The following is a 19,993-nucleotide window of genomic DNA, read 5'->3' on the forward strand; positions in this document are numbered from 1 at the left end:
GCTGTCAGTGTTTGCGGTTCTACTTTCCTTGATCTGCTTCAATAATCTAGATAGCTAGGGATTTATATAGTAACACGAGTTTCTCAGATCTGTTGTCACACTTCGAATGACTCTTACTTTACGAATAGCTTATCAAGAATTATTTGTATAATTAATATAATTCATCATTTGATAGTCGAGAGATCCTTTATCCTTTTTGCATTGAGGGATCCTTTCCTCTTTCCAGCTAGCTGAGAGATCCTGATACAATGGACAAAATGGAGAATGGCTCCACATAGATATATCAAATTTCTTAAATCAGTTGTTTTATTTATTTGAATTTTTCGGATTTCATTGCAAGACATACATATTGAATTTTGAACATATTGTTTTTCTGCAGTGAGGTTTGTCAAACTAATAACTCTCTTCATAGCATGGAGCATAGCATTTTGATTTGGTGTGATATCTATTAAATTTTTTTCATTTTCAAACTTTCAAGTAATTTGTGAACACACAATTTCTTGATTTCTTATGGTTATATTTATCTCCCTCTTACTAATGCTGAATTGAAACATGTACCCGTTTTCTGCAGTGTGTGTCTTGGAACAACAAAGTTCTGTTAGTATCAAGCATACAGGTTTATTTTGTAGAACTTCATTTTTATTTCAGTTATTCTGTGTTTTAGTGTCCAGTTTTTTTTTTCGTTCCATGGTTGTTACATGTGATAGATATTGATGTCAGAGTAGGGTTGCTGGTTTTAGCTGAATAGTTCAGCTCAATATTGTTTTCTTACATTAATTATTTCTGTATGACATGTACTCTTTCTGAATTTACACGATGCTGATCAGAGGCTTGGTTTGGAGAATTATGCTAATCTTTTCTCATTTTTCTTCGTTTTTTCTACAACTATTTGCCACACTACCCCATCATTCTACTGTTTTCTAATATTTATGTTTTTGACATTTAATTTGACAAGTTTACTCAATTCTGAAGAAAGTGCGACAGCTTTGTGGGGTTTTCTTGTAGCCATGATCTAAACGTCTTGATAAACTGGACAAGAGTAGAGAATGGTTCCAGATAGATTAATAAAGTTCCTTCAATGAATCGTTCTTATTTCTTTTAATTTCTGGGATTCGATTGCAAGACATAAATTGAATTTTGTACATGTTTATCTGCAGTGTGAAAAATTGAGACAACTTTGTGGGGTTCTCTTTGTAACTATGATTTCAGAGATCAGCGGCTTGGTTTGAAGAAATCTTTTTTTTTTTTTTTTTTTTTCCTACAACTATTTGCTGCGGCGTATTATTTCTGCACATGTATCTTCTGTGGTGTTCGCAGGGTCTGTGGTATACATGGGTTTGGTGTGCAACAGAGGCCTCCTTTCTCAATCACACTACACCTTGTTAATTTTTCTGTCTAAAGTGGAGAAGTAGGAGATGAGTGCCTCTTCTGTTCCCTTTGTAACTACGTATCTTCTGTCAAGCAATTTACATGCTTCTCGGTCCATTCCTACAGGCTTGGGCTTGGTTAGTGCACACTTTCTCATTCATCCTTGCGATATAATTTGGTTCTTTTTACATATATCTGTTTCTATTCCCTGAATAGTTGTCCTTGAATTGTGTACAAGTTGTTCATGTTTTTGTGTTTCTTTCAGTGTTTTTGTTTCCATATCCGGAACTTGAGTACTACTCTCGCTTATCTATTCGCCCTTCCCAAGATGAGTGATTATGATCAATTTGATTACGTTTTACGTGTTGTTTGTTCTGGTTATTTGTTTGTGTTGGGGGCGACATTACTTTGTTCGGGGAGGTTTACACTATAATTGTGTTCACTGTATTGTTGTCTTGACTCTTGATTATTTTTCATTCCCGATGATACTTCTCAAAAGATATACTCTTCGTTACAGTGGCCCAGGGACTTCTCTGTATTAGGAGGAAGCTGAAATTGTCTCTTCATATGGGTACACAACGATCTTGCAAATTTGATGAAATTTGTTTCAATGAATCATCATATTCTGCCAGCTGTCGTATACTCACTGGCATTCCAAGGCTATAATTTGGTCATTTCTATTTGAGAATCTGTTACATTCAGTCTTTGTTGGAGAATAATAAATTAATAATCAACATCTACTTTTGTCGGCTCCTTTAAGTTTTTTGTGTGGTTGTTACAGGGGAGATGGCCTATAAATGTGTGGCAGGTAGAGAGGTTCACTTTTCGTTCAGCAATGAAATAAAACTGGTCATCCCTCTTACTTTCTGTTCATCCCTGGGATAAAACTGGTCATGCCTCTTAACTTTTCCGTTCAGCCTTGAATAAATAAAACTGGTCATTTTATACTTACATGTGTTTTGTGTTGGGATTTGGGATAATGGTCCTATAAAGGTGTTCCCTGCTAGTTTTGCATCAGGAATGTGAGTATGAAGCTATGTTGCCAAGGTACGGGTACGGTACCCGATACAGGTGCGGGTACTGGTACGGGATACAGCATTTTGAAAAGATTTAAGATACGGGTACGTTAATACAAAATATCAAAATAATTATATTTTGAGTGAATTTGTCCACCACCTCAACTATTTTCATCAAAAGCAAGATAAATAATTAATATGTAATAAAAAATTAAAACATTTTATGCTATTTTTAAACCACCTGCACATTTTTGCCGTATCCACCACCCCGAATCAATCAAATAACAATGGATTTTGGTTTGTAAGTACCCAGCGAGTACCATGCAAGTATCCGGTACTGGTGCGTACCCGGTACGGGTACTTCACCATTTTAGGAGTACCCATACTATGAAGATTCGGTATTTTACCATTTTAGGAGTACCCATACTATGCAAGTATCCGGTATGATACAAGATTCTGAGCCTTTTGAATTTAACGGGTATTGTTTCTTCCTTGAATGTAGATGTCCATCTCTTTCTTAGATAATCAAGATATACACGTTTCTTTTGCAGTAAGCTGAGGCTTAGACATCTAGAATGTTGGGATGCTTCATAGAATGGATAAGAAAGGAGGGTCAAGTTAAATCCAATTACTTCAACATGGTGTTTTTCAGTTTTGGGCTTTGTGATCAAGACATTCACAAATTGAATTGCGAATATTTTTCTTTTCAGTATATCAATTATGAGTTCATATATATTTAAGTAGTTATTTTCCTCTTTGGTGTTGCAGGAGAGGTAATCTACAAACACGCAATCCCTTATGGTTCTGTCTTCCTCTTTTTGATCTTCAAGTTTTGTATTCTCACTTTTGTATTGTCACTTTTTTCAAAAAAATAAAAGTTGTGTATTCTCACTTTTGTATTCTCACTTTTTTCAGAATTTCTTGAATGAACATTCTTTTTAAATTTTTATTTCTTGGCTTTGATGCATAATAAGTGAATTGAACTTTGAATGTGTTTTCTGCAGCTTGACTTTCTTCATAGCATGGAGCTTCGAGATTTGGTTTGGAGATCTTTAGTGAAACATTTGTTTTAATAATTCTTTATTAATTCTTATATCATATATATTTCTTGATCTGGCATTTACTCTTTGGTTCTGCATGAGAAGATGTGATTTTAATTGACAATGTAATTGACAAAAATTATCCACGATTCTGGACATATGATGTTCACAGGTAAGTGTTACATGGGTTTGGTGTGCAATAGAAGCCTCGTTTCTCAATCACATCACACCTTGTTAATTTTGTCTAAAGTGGGGAAATTGGAGATAAAGTGCCTTTGCTCCTTCTGGACTTGTTCTTTTCGTTTCAGTCTTTCTTTGTTTATTCTGAGAGCAAATTTTTTTTTTTATTTGCTATTCAGTGCTGTAGAAATTTTATGATTCTAAAGGTTTTGTTTGTTCTGGTTTCCTCTGTGATGACATAATTTAATGGTTTGTTGCTCGGGATCTATGTTGACATCCTTCTCTCAGATCTGTTATCACATTTCTCTTGACTCTTATTTTACGGATATCTTTCCATTAATTCTTCATTTGGTAATCCAGATATCCTTTATCCTTTTTTGCAGCGAGCTGAAAGTCTTTATATTTGAACTTCTTAATACAATGGACAAAAACTGAGAATGGCTCCAGATAGATAAATCAAATTTCTTCCAATGCGTTGTTCTTATTGATTTTAATATCTGGGATTTGATTTCAAATATAAATTGAATTTTGAACCTTTTTTCTTTCTTTTTTTTTCTTTTTCTGCAGAGTGATTTGTCAAACTAATAAAATTCTTCGTAGCATGGAGCCAGCTTTTTATTTTGGTGATGTTGATTAAATTTCGATTTCAAACTTTCAATTCAGAGAGCATATATTTTGTGTACATAGATTTCTTGGTTTCTTCTGGTTCTATTTATCTTCTCTTGTTTGATCTTCGTGAGTTTTTTTTATTCTTTTGTTTCTTATTTCGTCTTTTGATTCTAATGTTTGATATGTTTATGGTTGTTTTCAATGATAAAGTTGTTGTTCATATTTTAATTGTCTGAATATTGAGCATACTGGAGTTCTCATGTGAGTTTTTAAGTTTCCAATGTTTTCTCATAAAATGATAATAATTTGTGGATTGGTACATATTATCATCCCGGGTTGAATTTGAATTCAAACAGGTATCTGTTTTCTGCAGTGTGTCTTGGAACAGTAATGTTGTGTGGTATCAAGTATACAGGTTTATTTTGGCACACTCTTCATTTCATGGTGAACTGATCAAATCATATAGACTCTGAATCATTTTCATTCATTCTATATTTTAGTGTCCAGTCTTCTTGATCTACTCTTTTATGATCTTTAATTGAGATTAGTTTATTTGATATGCGAGGAGGGTTGGTGGTTATATCTGAAAGGTTTATCCTTAGGTTTTATTGCCCTATCACATGACTGTTTTCTTACATTGAAGATTTTGACATGAAATTTGACAGTGTAAATTTTTTCACAATTTTTAAAAAATTGGAACAGCTTTGTGGGGCTCTCTCTCTGTAACTGCGATCTGCAGATTAATGGTTTGGTTTGGAGAATTATGCTAATCTTTTTCGTTATATTTTCTACAATGTGTCACTACCCCATCATACTATTGTTTTCTTACATTTTGGTTTATGACATGTAATCTGACAGCCAAAGTTAACACAATTGGGACAGCATTGTGGGGTTCTTTTCTGTAACTATGATCTTTTTATCAGTGGCTTGGTTTGGAGAAATATTTCTTTTTTTTCTTGATATTTCTACAATTATTTGTCGCTACGTGATTTTTCTACACATGTATCATCTGGTGTTCACAGGGTATGTGTTACTAGGGCTTGTTGTGCAACTAATCTCCTATCTCAATAACACTGCACCTGGTTAATTTTGGTCTATGAAGTGGAGAAATAGGAGATAAGTGCCTCTTCCCTTTGTACTACTAATCTACTCTCAACCAATTTACATGTATCAACCAGTTATGTTGCGAAGCTTAAAGGATATCCTCTTCATAACAGTGGCCCAAGGACTCCTCTGCTGGCTGTGTTGTATACTATCTACTGGTGCTAGGCTATAATTTGGTCATCTCTACTGAGGCTCTTTACAATTCAGTCTTTGTTTGATAATAATCAGTATCTACTTTCATCAATTTCTTTGAGTTTTCTGTGTGGGTTTGATATGGGATATTTGTGGCAGGCAAAGAGCTGAACTATGGTTATTATCAGAGAGATGAAGATTGGTTGTTATTGGAGAATGCGTTCAGATAATCCACATTTTTTCAATGAGTCATTCTTTATTTTAAATTTTGTGCTTTTTCTGCAGCTTGGTTTGTGAAAATAATATCATCTGTCAACACATGGAGCCTCAAGTTTTGATTTGCTGTTGCCCAGTAAATTCGTTTTGTTTCAATCTTTATTGATTTTTTTTTACAAGCAATCTTTATTGATTTTGAAAGCATATATTTCTTGATTTATGATTTACTCTTCGGTGCTGTTGGAATTTTATCCTCCTAAAGGTTTCTTTTGGTTTGCTCCGTGATGTCAGTGTTTGCGGTTCTACTTTCTTTGATCTGCTTCAATAATCTAGATTGCTAGGGATTGACATAGTAACATGAGTTTTTCCAGATCTGTTGTCACACTTCGAATGACTCTTACTTTACGAATAGATAATCTAATTACTTCTACATGTTCTTTTCAGTTGGAGGGTCAAGATAAATCCAATTACTTCAACATGGTGTTCTTTTCAGTTTTGGGCTTTGTGATTAAAACATATACAAATTGATTTGCAAATCTTTTTTCCTTCAGTATATCGATTCTGAGTTCATATATATTTTGGAGTAGTTATTTTCCTCTTTGGTGTTGCAGGAGAGGTTATCTACGAACACGCAATCCCTTATGAATTGCTGTTTTCAAATTACTGCTACATGTTCTTTTCAGTTGGAGGGTCAAGATAAATCCAATTACTTCAACATGGTGTTCTTTTCAGTTTTGGGCTTTGTGATTAAGACATATACAAATTGAATTGCGAATCTTTTTTCCTTCAGTATATCGATTCTGAGTTCATATATATTTTTGAGTAGTTATTTTCCTCTTTGGTGTTGCAGGAGAGGTTATCTACGAACACGTAATCCCTTATGGTTCTGTCTTCCTCTTGTTTGATCTTCAAGTTTTGTATTCTCAGTTATGTATCTTTTTGTTGAGGTTTGATTTGATTCTTGCTGGTTTGATCTTGGAGGTTGTTGTTCTTATTTTAATGACCTACTGCTATTAACGAATCAATTTTCTTCAATGAGTTGTTTTTATTTTTTGTTGGCTTTGACGCAATTACACTTCTCGACTCTTCTTTTAAATCGGTTATCAAGAATTATTTGTTCAAATTTTGTATATAATTCTTCATAATTGTTTAATCGAGATACACTTTTTTATCCATTTTGCAGTGAGCTGAGAAGTCTTCTATTCTAGCAACATAAGAACGGAGGATGACACCGATAGATAAATCAGTTTTTTCATTGGGTTCTTCATTTTTATTTCTTAGCTCGAGATATATGAATTGAAGTATGAACTTGTTTTCTCTGCAGCATGATTTGTCAAATTAATAAAATTCTACATACCATGGAGCCTATTATTTTTGATTTGGTGATATCTATTAAATTCTTTTCTGTTTTAAAATTTCTTCATCCACTCTGAGAGTATAATATATGTTGATTTGTTATTTACATGATTATCACCCCAGGTTGAATTGTGAATTGAAACTGTCTGTTTTCTGCCGTGTAGTTTGTTTTGAAGCTATAACTTGCTTATGTAGTATCTAGAAATCAGGTTCATTTTGGCATAATCTTCTTGATTGGGAATCATTTTACTCCTTTACACCTTAGGTTTTCTTACATATAGGTTTTTGACACTGAAATCGGACAGAAATTATCCACGATTCTGGACATATGATGTTCACAGGTAATGAGTTAGGTGTGCAATAGAAGCCTCGTTTCTCAATCACATTGCACCTTGTTAATTTTTGTCTATAGTGGGGAAATTGGATATAAGTGCCTTTGCCCCTTCTGGACTTGTTCTTTTCTGTTTAGTCTTTCTTTGTTGTTCTGAGAGCAAATATTTATTTTTGATTTACTAGTTGGTGTTGTATGAATTTTATGATTCTAAAGGTTTTGTTTGTTATGGTTTCCTCCGTGATGACTTAATTTAAGGGTTTGCTGTTTCTTTTTTCATTGATCTGCTTCTATAGACTATATTGTTCAGGATCTATGTTGACATTCTTTTCTCAGATCTGTTATCACATTTCTATTGACGCTTAATTTACGGATAGGTTTCCAAGAATTCTTCATTTGATTATCCTTACATCCTTTATCCTTTTTTGGTCATCTCTACTGAGGCTCTTTACATTTCAGTCTTTGTTTGATAATCAGTATCTACTTTTGTCAATTTCTTTGAGTTTGTTGTGTGGGTTTGACATGGAATATTTGTGGCAGGCAGAGAGCTGAACTATGGTTATTATCAGAGAAATGAAGATTGGTTATTATTGGAGAAAGCGTTCAGATGATCCACATTTTTTCAATGAGTCATTCTTTGTTTTAAATTTTGTGCTATGAGTACATGACATATAAATTGAACTTGAGCTTGCATTTTTTTGACCAATGAATATGCTTTTTCTGCAGCTTGGTTTGTCAAAATAATAACTTCTGTCAATGCATGAAGTCTCAACTTGTGATTTGTTGTTGCCTAGTAAGTTCTTTTTGTTTCAATCTTTATTGATTTTTTTTTTTACTTATTGATTTTGAGAGCATATATTTCTTGACTTATGATTTACTCTTTGGTGCTGCTGGAATTTTATCCTCCTAAAGGTTTCTTTTGGTTTGCTCCTTGATGGATTAACTTCTTTTGGTTCTACTTTTCTTTGATCTGCTTCTATAATCTAGATTGCTAGGGATTTACATAGTAACATGAGTTTCTCAGATCTGTTATCACACTTCAAATGACTCTTACTTTATGAATAGGTTATCAAGAATTATTTGTATGATTTTTATAATTCATCATTTGATAATAGAGAGATCATTTATCCTTTTTGCAGCGAGATATACTTTCCTCTTTCCAGCTAGCTAAGAGATCCTGATACAATGAACAAGAATGGAGAATGGCTCCACAGATATATCAAATTTTTTAAATGAGTCGTATTATTTATTTTAATTTTTTGGATTTGGTTGCAACACATACAAATTGACTTTTAAACATATTGTTTTTCTGCAGTGTGGTTTGTCAAACTAATAACCTTCTTCATAGCATGGTGCATAGCATTGTGATTTGGTGATATCTATTAAATTCTTTTCATTTTCAAAATTTCAAGTAGTTTGTGAACATATAATTTCTTGATTTCTTCATTTGATAATAGAGAGATCCTTTATCCTTTTTGCAGCAAGATATACTTTCCTCTTTCCAGCTAGCTGAGAGATCTTGATACAATGAACAAGAATGGAGAATGGCTCCACATAGATATATCAAATTTTTTAAATGAGTCGTATTATTTATTTTAATTTTTGGGATTTGGTTGCAACACATACAAATTGACTTTTAAACATATTGTTTTTCTGCAGTGTGGTTTGTCAAACTAATAACCTTCTTCATAGCATGGAGCATAGCATTGTGATTTGGTGATATCTATTAAATTCTTTTCATTTTCAAAATTTCAAGTAGTTTGTGAACATATAAATTCTTGATTTCTTCCTGTTATATTTATCTTCCTCTTTTTATATTTTAATGATCTGATTATTTTGTTAGGGTTTAAATTGATTTTCTTCTAATTCCTCTTTTGCGACAAATTTTATTCTTCGTTTCATTGTGTACATTCCTAGTCTTTTGCGATTAACTTCTTCGTTTCACTACTGTTTTCTTACATTAATGTTTATGTATGACATGTAATCTGACAGTGAGGTTTTACACGATTCTGGAAAAGTTGGGACAACTTTGTCAGGCTCTCTTTGTGATCTGCTGATCAGAGGGCTAGGTTTGGAGAATTATGCTAATCTTTCCTCTTTTTTCTTCGTTTTTTCAACAACTATTTGCCACACTACCCCATCATTCTACTGTTTTCTGATATTTAGGTTTTTGACATATAATCTGACATTGAAAGTTTGCTCGATTCTGGAAAAGTGCAACACTTTTGTGGGGTTTTCTTGTAGCCATCATCTAAACGACTTGATACAATGGACAAAAATGGAGAACGGTTCTAGATAGATAAATAAAATTCCTTCAATGAATCGTTCTTATTTATTTTAATTTCTGGGATTCGATTGCAAGTCATAAATTGAATTGTGTAAATGTTTTTCTGCAGTGTGAAAAATTTGGGACAACTTTGTAACTGTGATTTCAGAGATGAGCGGCACGGTTTGAAGAAATATTTTTGTTGTTTTTTATTCTTTTTCTACAACTATTTGTTGCGGCGTAATATTTCTGCACATGTATCATCTGTGGTATTCGCAGGGTCTGTAGAATGCATGGGTTTGGTGTGCAACAGAGGTCTCGAGATTTTTTTCTACAACATTCTTTTTTAATTTTTATGTCTTCGCTTTGATGCATTATAAGTGAACTGAACTTTGAACGTGTTTTCTGCAGCTTGGTTTGTCAAAATAATAACTTTCTTCATAGTATGGAGCCTCGAGATTTGGTTTGGCGATCTTTAGTAAAAACATTTGTTTCAATCTTTCATTATTAATTCTTATATCATATATATTTCTTGATTTGGTACTTACTCTTGGGTTCTGCACGAGAAGATGTGATTTTAATTTTTCGATTCTAAAATTTGCTTGTTCTTGTGTTCAATTTTCTTTTGTTTCTTGATTTCTTGATCTGTTTGCCAGTTGTTTTTTTCCATGATTGCTTATTTTCAGGGTTCCTGTAATCGAGAATAGGAGATTGTTAGTGATATGTTTTTCTCATATTGTAGATATCGAGAAATTCACCCAATCACACTTCTCTTGACTCTTTTAAATCGGTTATCAAGAATGATTTGTCTAAATTTTGTATATAATTCTTCATAATTGGATAATTGAGATGCACTTTTTATCCATTTTGCAGTGAGTTGAGAACTCTTGTATTCGTATGTGTTGTTCTTTCCGTTTATTCATTTTTTCCATTGAGTTGTTCGTCATTTTTATTTCTTGGCCCGACATATATGAATTGAAGTTTGAACAAGTTTTCTATGCAGTGTGATTTGTCAAATTAATAAAATTGTACATAGCATGGAGCCTATCATTTTTGAATTGGTGATATCTATTAAATTCTTTTCTGTTTTAAAATTTCTTCATCTACTCTGAGAGTATATATATGTTGATTTGTTATTTACTCTTTAGTGTTTCAGGAGTAGTCAGTGAACATATGATTTCTTCAGGTTCTATATCTTCCTCTTCTGTGATTTTCATGTGTTGCGTTCTTATTCTTTTTTTTGTTGATTATTTTGTTCTCTTAATCTAAAGTTTGATTTGTTTATTGTTGGTTCCAAGCATTTAATTTGTTGGCAAAATACTGGAGTTCTCATGTGAATTTTCTGTTTTAATGTGTTTCCAATTGAGTATCAGATAATGGTAATGTTTTGCGAAATTATGATTATCACCCCAGGTTGAATTGTGAATTGAAACTGTCTGTTTTCTGCCGTGTAGTTTGGTTCGAAGCTATACCTTGCTATGTAGTATCAAGCAATCAGGTTCATTTTGGCACAATTCATTTCATGGTGAACTGATCAAAGCATATAGACTCTGAATCATTTTCATCTCATTTATTCTATATTTTATTGTCCAGTCTTCTTAATCCACTCTTTTTATGATATTTAATTACGATTAGTTTTTTTTATATGCGTGGAGGGTTGGTGGTTATATTTGATAAGTTCATCCTTAGGTTTTGTTACCCCCATCACACAACTGTTTTCTTACATTGAAGTTTTTGACATGTAATCTGACAGTGCAAATTTTTTAATAATTCTGGAAAAATTGGAACATCTTTGTGGGGCTCTCTCTTTGTAACTGTGATCGGCTGATCAGTGGCTTGGTTTGGAGAATTATGCTAATCATTTTCTTGGTTTTTTCTACAACTGTGTCACACTACCCCATCATACTACTGGTTTCTTTCATTTTGGTTGATGACATGTAATCTGACAGTGGAAGTTTACACAATTCTGGTAAAGTTGGGACAGAATTATGGGGTTCTCTTTGTAACTATGATCGTTTTATCAGTGGCTTGGTTTGGAGAAATATTTATTGTTTTTCTTGATATTTCTACAATTATTTGTCGCGACGTAATTTTTCTACACATGTATCATCTGGTGTTCACAGGGTATGTGTTACATGAGATTGGTGTGCAAAAGAAATCTCCTTTCTCAATAACAACACTGCACCTAGTTAATTTTGGCCTATGAAGTGGAGAAATAGGAGATAAGTGCCTCCTCCCTTTGAACTACTAATCTTTTGTCGACCAATTTACATGTATCAACCAGTTATGTTTCTAGGCTTAAAGGATATCCTCTTCATAACAGTGGCCTGAGGACTTCTCTTTATTAGGAGGAATCTGAAATTGTCTGTTCATATGGAAACACAACGATCTTGAAATTGGATGCAAATTTGTTTTCATGAATCATCATCTCTATAGTCTGTGTCGTATACTCTCTACTGTTGCTAGGCTATGATTTGGTCATCTCTACTGAGGCTCTTTACATTTCAGGAGTTGTTTGATAATCGGTATCTACTTTTGTGAATTTTTTTTAGTCTGCTGTGTGGGTTTGACATGGGATATTTGTGGCAGGCAGGGAGCTTAAGTATGGTTATTATCAGAGAGATGAAGATTGGTTATTATAGGAGAATGAGAAGATTGGTTATCATTTAAGAATGAATTCAGATAATCCACATTTTTTCAATGAGTCATTCTTTATTTTTAATTTTGTCCTTTGAGTACATGACATATAAATTGAACTTGAGCTTGCTTTTTTTTACCAATGAATATGCTTTTTCTGCAGCTTGGTTTGTCAAAATAATAACTTCTGTCAACGCATGGAGCCTCCAGTTTTGATTTGCTGTTGTCTAGTAAATTCTTTTTGTTTCAGTCTTAATTGATTTTGATAGCATATATTTCTTGATTTGTGATTTACTCTTTGGTGCTGCTTCTATAATCTAGATTGCAAGGGATTTACATAGTAACATGATTTTCTCAGATCTGTTGTCACACTTCGAATGACTCATGCATTGTGGTTTTTCAAACTAATAACCTTCTTTATAGCATGGAACCTAGCATTTTGATTCGGTGATATCTATTAAATTATTTTCATTTTCAAACTTTCAAGTTGTTTGTGAACTTACAATTTCTTGATTTTTTCTGGTTATATCTATCTTCCTCTTTTTATTACTTCAGTCTCTTGATTCTAATGTTTGATTTGTTTATTGTTGGGTTTGTTCTTAAAGTTGTTTTTATTTTAATGATCTGATTATTGAGTTTCTTAGGGTTTTTGTATCCAAGCATACAGGTTTATTTTGGCAAACTTCATTTTCATTTCAGTTATTCTCTGTGTTTTAATGTCCAATCTTTTTTGTTTCCGTTCCATGGTTGTTACATGTGAGAGATATTGATGTGCGACGAGGGTTGCTGGTTTTATCTGAATAGTTCAGCCCACTACTGTTTTCTTACATTAAGGTTTATGTATGACATGTAATCTGACAGTGAGGTTTTACACGATTCTGGAAAAGTTGGGACAACTTTGTGAGGCTCTCTCTGATCTGCTGATCAGAGGCTTGGTTTGGAGAATTATGCTAATCTTTTCTCTTTTTTCTTCGTTTTTTCTACAACTATTTGCACAACACTACCCTATCATTCTACTGTTTTGTGATATTTAGGTTTCTGACATATAATCTAACAGTGGAAGTTTGCTCAATTCTGGAGAAACTGCAACAGCTTTGTGGGGTTTGCTTGATACAACGGACAAGAATGGAGAACGGTTCCAGATAGATAAATAAAATTCCTTCAATGAATCGTTCTTATTTATTTTAATTTCTGGGATTCGATTGCAAGTCATAAATTGAATACAGGTTTATTTTGGCAAACTTCATTTTCATTTCAGTTATTCTCTGTGTTTTAATGTCCAATCTTTTTTGTTTCCGTTCCATGGTTGTTACATGTGAGAGATATTGATGTGCGACGAGGGTTGCTGGTTTTATCTGAATAGTTCAGCCCACTACTGTTTTCTTACATTAAGGTTTATGTATGACATGTAATCTGACAGTGAGGTTTTACACGATTCTGGAAAAGTTGGGACAACTTTGTGAGGCTCTCTCTGATCTGCTGATCAGAGGCTTGGTTTGGAGAATTATGCTAATCTTTTCTCTTTTTTCTTCGTTTTTTCTACAACTATTTGCACAACACTACCCTATCATTCTACTGTTTTGTGATATTTAGGTTTCTGACATATAATCTAACAGTGGAAGTTTGCTCAATTCTGGAGAAACTGCAACAGCTTTGTGGGGTTTGCTTGATACAACGGACAAGAATGGAGAACGGTTCCAGATAGATAAATAAAATTCCTTCAATGAATCGTTCTTATTTATTTTAATTTCTGGGATTCGATTGCAAGTCATAAATTGAATTGTGTACATGTTTTTCTGCAGTGTGAAAAATTGGGACAACTTTGTGGGGTTCGCTTTGTAACTATGATTTCAGAGTTAACCAGCTTGGTTTGAGGAAATCTTTTTGTTGTTTTTTGTTTTTTTTTCGTACAACTATTTGTTGCGGCGTAATTTTTCTGCACATGTATCATCTGTGGTATTCGCAGGGTCTGTGGTATACAAGGGTTTGGTGTGCAACAGAGGTCTCCTTTCTCAATCACACTGCACCTTGTTGATTTTTCCGTCTGAAGTGGAGAAGTAGGAGATGAGTGCCTCTTATTTTCCCTCTTCTGTCAAGCAATTTAAATGCTTCTCGGTCCTTCCTACAGGCTTGGGCTTGGTTTAGTGCACACTTTCTCATTCATCCTTGCGGAACTTGAGTACTACTCTCGCTTATCTCTTCGCCCTTCCCAAGATGAGTGATTATGATCAATTTGATTACGTTTTACGTGCTGTTTGTTCTGGTGATTTGTTTCTGTTGGGGGCGACATTACTTTGTTCGGGGAGGTTTACACTATAATTATCTTTTACTGTATTGTTGTCTTGACTCTTGATTATTTTTCATTCACGATGATACTTCTTAAAAGATATACTCTTCGTTACAGTGGCCCAGGGACTTCTCTGTATTAGGAGGAAACTGAAATTGTCTCTTCATATGGGTACACAACGATCTTGCAAATTTGATGAAATTTGTTTCGATGAATGATCATCTTCTACAGGCTGTCTTATACTCCCTAGCATCGCAAGGCTATAATTTGGTCATTTCTATTGAGAATCTGTTACATTCAGTCTTTGTTGAATAATAATAATCAGAATCTACTTTTGTCAGCTCTTTTAAGTTTTTTGTGTGCCTGTTACAGGGGAGATGGCCTATAAATGTGTGGCAGGTATAGAGGTTCACTTACTTTTTGTTCAGCATTGGAATAAAATTGGTCATCCCTCTTACTTTCCGTTCATCCCTGGGATAAAACTGGTCATGCCTCTTAACGTTCCCGTTCAGCCTTGAATAAATAAAACTGGTCATTTTATACTTACATGTGTTTTACGTTGGGATTTGGCATAGTAGTCCTATGAAAGTGTCCCCTGCTAGTTTAGCAATTTTCGCATCAGGAATGTGAGTATGAAGCATACGAGATTCTGAGCCTTTTGAATTTAACGGGTATTGTTTCTTCCTTGAATGTAGATGTCCATCTCTTTCTTGGATAATCAAGATATACACGTCTGTTTTGCAGTGAGCTGAAGTTTAGACATCTAGAACGTTGGGATGCTTTATAGAATGGATAAGAAAGGAGGGTCAAGTTAAATCCAATTACTTCAACATGTTGTTCTTTTCAGTTGGAGGGTCAAGATAAATCCAATTATTTCAACAAGATGTTCTTTTCAGTTTTGGGCTTTGTGATTAAAACATATACAAATTGAATTGCGAATCTTTTTCTTTTCAGTATATTGATTCTAAGTTCACATATTTTTTTTGAGTAGTTATTTTCCTCTTTGGTGTTGCAGGAGAGGTAATCTAACATGCAATCCCTTATGGTTCTGTCTTCCTCTTGTTTGGTCTTAAAGTTTTGTATTCTCACTTTTGTATCTTGTTGTTGAGGTTTGATTTGGTTCTTGCTGGTTTGATCTTGGAGGTTGCTGTTCTTATTTTAATGACCTACTGCTATTAATGAATTATTTGGGTTTTAGTTAATTGTTAATCTCATTTGGTTATTTGCGTAGTTTTGGTAGAGTTATGCTGGTAAAAATAAAGGAATATTGAGTTATGTATTTATCCATTTTGCAGAAAGTTTATTTCTGGATATCCGCAGCAATTTGCAATTCCATATAATACAGATAATGGCTATAGATAGATAATTCAAATTTCTTCAATGAGTTGTTATTAATTTTATTTTTGGGATTTCATTGCAAGACATAAGGATTGAATTGTGAACATTTTTATTTTCCTCAGGTGTTGTAGGTTGGAAACACGTGATTTCTCCTGGTTTTATCTTTCTCTTGTTTGATCTTCATGTTTAGTATTCTGATTTATTTGGTTATGGCTTTTATTGGCATTCACAAAAATATTTATTATGATGCTGTTTTCTTGCAGTGTAGTGTTTTTCAAACAAATAACATTCTGTTTAGTAACAAGGCTCGAGTTTATTTTGGTACTTTTTAATTGGATTGTGGATGATTATGTTTGTTTCATTTCTTTTCTTCCAATTTTTATCCTCTGTTATGCGACTTGGTTTGAAGAATTAAGCTATTATTCTTTCTTTCTTTTCAGTTCTTTTTCCTACAACCCATATGTCACAGCGTAATTTTCTGTACATTTTCATCTGGTGTTTGCAGGGTAAGTGTTACATGGTTTGGTGTACCACAATTGTTTCCTTCTGTCTCAATCAGAGTGCTCCTTTTCAATTTTCCGTCTAAAGGGGAGAAATTGAAGATGAGTGTATTTGCTGCTTTGCACTAATCTTTTGTGAATGAGAACACATGGACCATAATGTTTGCTGTCTGTGTCATATATTTTCTAGGCTTTAATTTGGTGGTCTCTACTCAGATTATGAATTCTTTACATTTTCAGTATAGTCGTTTCAGCATCCATATTGAGTAATGGCCCAAGGAGTCCTCTGGTATTAGGTGGAAGCTTAAATTGTCGATTCATATTGAGTAATGGATCTTGCAAGTTGGATGTTTCTGCAGTCTGTGTTGTATGCTTTAATTTGGTATCTCTGCTAAGAATGACTTTACATTTAGTCGTTGTTTGACACTTGGCAACTTTTCTCAGTTCTTTTTGAATTTTGTGTGGGTGTTACAGGCGAGATAGAATATGTGGCCTGTGGATAGCCAGAGGTACCATACTTTCCATTCAGCCTTGGGATAAGTGATATTCCTTTGATTGTTGTCCTGCTAGTGGAGTTTATGTGTTTCTGTATGAGGAGCATACGAATATTCTCATTGTTGTTATGCTTTCATTTGGTAACCACTACTCTAAATATGAATTCTTCAAGATTCTGTCTTCTTGGGGATCTAGTTTTCTTCATTCCTTAAGCTCCATGTGGGTTTCACAGGTAAATTGGGACTGTGATTTGTTGTTGCGAGATTATCAAGTTCTGCTCGGTTATTAAAGCAGAGATAGCCAATGAAATGTGGGATGCATATTATCAAGGACATGCTTTGAGCCTTGGGATAAAATGTTGTCCTCGTGTGTGATGTGGTAATGTTGATTTTTGTGTGTTGTTTATCAGTAATCTAAGTATTTGGAGAGCTTCATAATTTATGATTATTATGTCTTTTTCAAGAAGAGGAGTTGAATATGATTCTAGAGTACTTCAAGAATAAATCGCACATCAATAAATTCCTCGAATCAGTGAGGAGCATGACTTTTGAAGGTTTGATGTTGTTTGCCTTTGTTTCTTTATTGTTGAGTTCTGCTTGTTAGTCTGGACCTAGAGCACCGTGAGCCTTGTTTTCGAGTAGTTATTATCTGGTGGTTTGACCTTCCTGTATCTGTTGTAATCTGTGTTAAGGGGGATTTTCTATACTCTTCTTTTATTTGGTAAGAGTGAATCTCTTCTCCTAAGTGGATATTTCTTTGTTATTGCAGCACAAGAACCCATCATAATTATACTTCTTTTAAGAACCTGCCTGACTTCAAGGTGATTTCTACTCAGTTATATATCCTTTGTGCTTTCTTAGTTATTGCTAATGTAGGTGGATTGTCAATTCAGCTTTTGGACAAAACTAGTCATTTTCTTTACCTGAATCTAACACTGTGCTGTAATTCTCTCTATCAAGAACCACCAAGATTCTAGCATGTATGGGGACTCCTATATTTTTCCCTTTGTGCACAGTATTGGGTGTGGTTGAGAGTCTTATCAGATTGATTATACTTCACTATTTAACAATAGAGTGGTGGACTCCTAGCTTGTGAATCTATATTGGGTTGTGAAGTGGTGGCCGAGGTTACTACAAACGTACTGATCATTTTTCAATTTATATGTACTTTTTTCAGTTATCTTTTGATTGGTCGTTCCAGTGATAACTAGTGTTAAACAAAATTCTGTGGAAATCTCTTATTGTAGGATGAGTTTTGGGGGCAGCTTGGTTGAAGGATTTTGTTTCAATGAATATTCTGTGTAAATAAGTATCCTCTATCTCACAGTTGGCACAAGAAACTCGATATGGCATTAGGAGGACAGTTAAATTTTGTCTCATTGAGGTGCAATTTAATGGTAATTTGTCCTAAACCTAAATGTTATTTAGGTTGTGTCATATATTTCCACTACTTTTGGGCTTGATTTGGAGATCTCTACTATTATGAATACCTCAACTTTGGTCAGCCATTCTGAAATCTGAACAATGCATTTATCTGTTTTATTCAGCGTAGGTAAGTGAAGGTTGGATCATGATCTGATTTCCCAGAAAATTGAGTCTAGTCTTCTCAATTTCTGTGATTATGCTAGTTGAGAAGTTGCTGCTATAAATTAGAATTTGACCTCTACCATTGCAATTCATGTGCCAAATAGAACCTTATATATGTTTAAAAAATGAAGCAGCTATGTATTAGTTTGAAAATACTAGAACACATGAACCTGATGTTGTTAGTTGTGTGAAGGATTTTGGAGGTTTAGTCCCATAGTCTTGTAATCAGAGACACTTTGGGGGTAATTAGAATGGCTAGAAGAAATTCAGGTTTCACCTCTTTATGACATTTTAGCTTTTCATAATAGTGTTGCAATGTTAGTTTTTATGACACAGAAAAAACAAATTGATTAGGAGTACTTAATGCATTGGTTGATGACAAACATAGAATGCAATCATAGTAGAAAGGATGTGTGAGAGTAGAGGAATTGATTGACAATATGATGTTTTTTTTAATTATTCGGCTGAGTGATATCTAAGTAAAGTTGTGAATTGAGTTATAATTTTTTTTTAAAGTTGAAATTAGTTATTCAAGATGTGAAGGTGCATATAGAGACTAGGAGGAAGTTGTTAACACTTAAAATAACAAGTAGGACTATTAGTTTATCAGAGTATGCAGCGGCAGTTAAGGTTTGTTGAGTAGTGCGAAATTTCGAGGACGAAATTTTCATAAGGGGGTAAAATGTAATATCCTGAATAATTAATTAATAAGTTATGTTAATTTGTTTTATTAAGAAATAGATTAAGCTAGTGAACAAATAGTAATTGTGTTGGAATTTTTTTTTGTAATAGACATTAAAGAAAGTACATTGATCCATTTTTAAAGAAAGGGTGTTGTTAACATGTGCATATAGGGCACATGTTAAGGTATCTTAATATAGAAATTTAACTTTAATGATACAAAAATTTAATGCTTGAAAAGTTAAAATTTAATGTTTCAACATTTAAGACTTTCTATTTTTGCTTCCTTAACATGTGCTTTTGGTGCACATGTTAACATTCTCCCTAAAGAAATAAAAAATATACATTCAATCTCTATCTCTTCTTCTCTATCGTCTATCCTGAACACGCACCACTTTCACCTTATGAGTTATGACTACTTTCGAGAAACTAAAAAAAGGGATAGCTTTTAACCTCTTTTACCTTCGGAAATGCACATCGCCGCCAAACCAACTTCAGGCCAGCTCTAAGCAAAGTTTTGGCATCCCTTAGCAATAAAATTAGCACCATTAAATTCTTCTCTTCCTCCTTAACAAAACCCCTAAATTTATTTAATCATTTGAGTATCTTCATCTGGCGACCACCGCGCCGGAAATTGTCTCTGCTGCACTGAAATACTACGGCCATTTCATCTCGTTTTCGTTCCTCATAGCTTGAAGTGATGTTTTTGTTGGATTAAATATAAAAGGTGAGTTCTTACCAGGTTTGGTTTTGGTAGAGTTAGAACCCTAGAATAACTTTATGTTGAATAATGGGATTGTTGAAATTCATGTAAAGGATTTAGGGATTTGAATACTCATTTTCTGTTAGAA

General features: G+C 33.7%; 1 long non-coding RNA gene across 1 annotated transcript; it reads left to right on the forward strand.

The window, feature by feature from the left end:
- Nucleotides 1-465: 465 nt before the first annotated feature.
- LOC123896765 lies at nucleotides 466-18,866 on the forward strand. The gene is made up of 8 exons (XR_006804572.1): nucleotides 466-2,489; nucleotides 2,936-8,145; nucleotides 8,492-9,933; nucleotides 10,030-15,213; nucleotides 15,287-17,015; nucleotides 17,108-17,253; nucleotides 17,342-17,695; nucleotides 17,835-18,866. It is a non-coding gene; the product is annotated as an uncharacterized LOC123896765 (long non-coding RNA).
- The last annotated feature ends 1,127 nt before the right edge of the window (nucleotides 18,867-19,993 follow it).

Source organism: Trifolium pratense, linkage group LG7 (assembly GCF_020283565.1).
Source record: "Trifolium pratense cultivar HEN17-A07 linkage group LG7, ARS_RC_1.1, whole genome shotgun sequence".
Taxonomy (NCBI): Eukaryota; Viridiplantae; Streptophyta; class Magnoliopsida; order Fabales; family Fabaceae; genus Trifolium; species Trifolium pratense.